Genomic DNA, 2,709 nt, shown 5'->3' with positions numbered 1-2,709 from the left:
GAGACTCTGGGTTGAGGTCAGTGATAAAGTAGTTTACAGTACTACTGCCAAGAGATGAGCTATAGGTGTACCTACCATAGGATTCCCCTCGAAGCCTACTATTGACTATGTGTGCGACAGAGCTGCAGGAGTTGTGACCCGTTTTTGTTGGTTATGTTGTCGTAGTTGGGGCATATGGGGGAGGGAATGCTGTCACCTCCAGGTAGGTGTTTGTCCCCCTGTGTGCTGAGGGTGTCAGGTTCTTGTCCAATTCTGGCATTTAGGTCGCCACAGACCAGTACATGTCGCTTGGTCTGGAAATGATTGATTTCCCCCTCCAGGATGGAGAAACTGTCTTCATGAAAGTATGGGGATTCTAGTGGGGGGATATAGGTAGCACACAGGAGGACATGTTTCTCTGTTGAGATAATTTCCTTTTGAATTTCTAGCCAAATGTAAAATGTTCCTGTTTTGATTAATTTAATAGAGTGAGTTAGGTCTGCTCTATACCAAATTAGCATACCCCCTGAGTCCCTTCCCTGTTTCACACCTGGTAGTTTGGTGGATGGGACTACCAGCTCTCTGTAACCTAGAGAGCAACCAGTGGGTCCGTCTCCTCTATACCATGTTTCTTGTAGGATGACAATGTCTGTTTTTCCGATTTCTTTGGTGAAGTCCAGGTTCCTGCTCTTTAGGCCAAAGGCAGATGACCTCAGGCCTTGGATAGTCTAGGATGAAATAGTGAAGGCTTTGTATTCCATAAAGTTTCTAATGTTGTTAGTCGTGTGGTTTGGCCTCAGGCCAGTAATCATGAGCAGAGCCTGCTGAGCATGTGGTGCATGCCATTGGCTTGGGCTAGTGTAAGAGTGGGGGTTGGGCCTGTTTGCCTGCTCACGGCCTGAGCGTATGTGTGACTTTCATGTTGAGGCCCTCGTTGAATCCCTCCCGCAGGTCTGGGAGAGTGTCTCGCTGGTCTGGGTGGGGTGTCTGTTGATCTGTTGCTCCTGTGTGAGGTGTTGGGTCTGCGGTTGAGGGCGATATCCTTTAGGGTCCGGGTGAAGGTGGACACTGCTGCCTTGTATAGGTGGACCTGGTCGTAAAGGCTGTTCACATCCAGGGTGGAGTGGTGGGCCAGGTAGACATTTGGTTTTGATGCACAGTCACGGGAAATACTTGCGTTTACCTGCTGTATGGTAGCAGGGTGGAAGTATTTTCGTGGTAGCAGGGTTGAGATAACCACTTGTGCGTTGGGGAAAGTAGAATTTTTTTTTTCTATCACTCCCTTGAGTGATGTGGCCACCCTTTCCTGCTGTGTTCTCAGGTCGTTTGTGCCTGTGTGTATTATTATGTGGCTGGGTGATCCTAGTTGGTCCTCAGACAGAAGGTCTAGGGCGTGCTGGGTGTTTGGACACCAGAGTTTAGACACTGTGTTTGGGATAAAGTTTATTTTCTTGTATGTATTTCCATAAGGAGTACAATCTGTGGCTTGTGTATGTCCTTAGTGGGTGTGGGGGGGTTGTCAGGAGGTCTATCAGGGTGGCTGACAGGGGGGTGCTCAGAGGGGTTGGGATCCCCTGGGCTTGGGGTTCTTCATTTGTTTGTCTGGCTGTGATGTCGAGGCTATGGTCAGGGTCTAGGGTGGACTGTTCTGCTGCGGTGTCGAGACTTTGGTCAGGGTCTGAGGTGGGCTGTTCTCTAATGGGTTGTTTTCTGTAACCCGTCATCGTTCTCACCTTCTCCTCCAGCACTCTGATCCTCTCCTCTAGTGCTCTGTTCTTCTCCTGCTCCTGCTCTTTCTCCTGTTGATGTTGTCTCACCACAGTCCAGAGTGCAGACATGTCTCTCTCCACCTCCAGCTCTCCAGGTCTAGTTAAGGGGTGTTGTTGTGCTGAACTGTTGTCTGGGTCTGTGCTGACTGGAGTGTGTTCACCTGCTGTTCCAGCTCCACCTGCCTTACCTCCAGCTGGGTGAATGTATCCTTCATTTCAATGAGGGAGTAGTACTCTGTGCTGGGAAGTTGACATTCCGCTTGGGGGTTGCTCTGTGGGGTTATTTTAATGAAGTGGTCTGGTCTGACCCGCTCGGGGTGGGGGTATCTTTCTCAAAGGTGAGCTTCTCCTGCTGAGCTATTTCTTTGATTAGGTGAAAGTCCAGCTGGAACTGTTTGGGGTTGCCCTGTACCAATACTGTTCCAGATTTATAGAGATTTATATTAGATGACTCAGAGTCCTCGTTGTCTAGTATTCTGAGTTTCCACCCATCGCTAACACCCCCCCTCTTAACAGATGGGTAGTGTGCTAGTATAGCACTGTGCCATGCCAGGGGGGATGCTGTGTGGAAGATAAGGTTGCTTATGTTCCCATTTTTATAAAAGTCAGCAAAAAGTTTCTCCTGATTTCCCATAAGGAGCTTCATTTTGTACTCTTTTCGTGTCTTATCATTCTTTACATACAGAGGGTACTGTATTTTAATGACCTCTGAACAGCGGGAGGGTGCTTCTAAGGCCTCTTCATTTGGTTGGGGTAGACTGTGTGATTCTCCTGCCATTGTTGGGCTCAAGGGCTTTGACACCTCTCACTTCACACATCAGTGCTAATTGAAGTTGTATTTCTTTGTACTAGCAAGCTTGGTAGCCTTAGCATTCAGTCCTTAAAAAGTAAAATACAGTGAGGAAAAAAAGTATTTAGTCAACCACCAATTGTGCAAGTTCTCCCACTTAAAAAGATGAGA

Source organism: Coregonus clupeaformis, unplaced genomic scaffold (genome assembly GCF_020615455.1).
Source record: "Coregonus clupeaformis isolate EN_2021a unplaced genomic scaffold, ASM2061545v1 scaf0680, whole genome shotgun sequence".
NCBI classification, from domain to species: domain Eukaryota; kingdom Metazoa; phylum Chordata; class Actinopteri; order Salmoniformes; family Salmonidae; genus Coregonus; species Coregonus clupeaformis.
The sequence above is the reverse complement of the archived record's forward strand: the minus strand, read 5'-3'. Positions refer to the sequence as shown.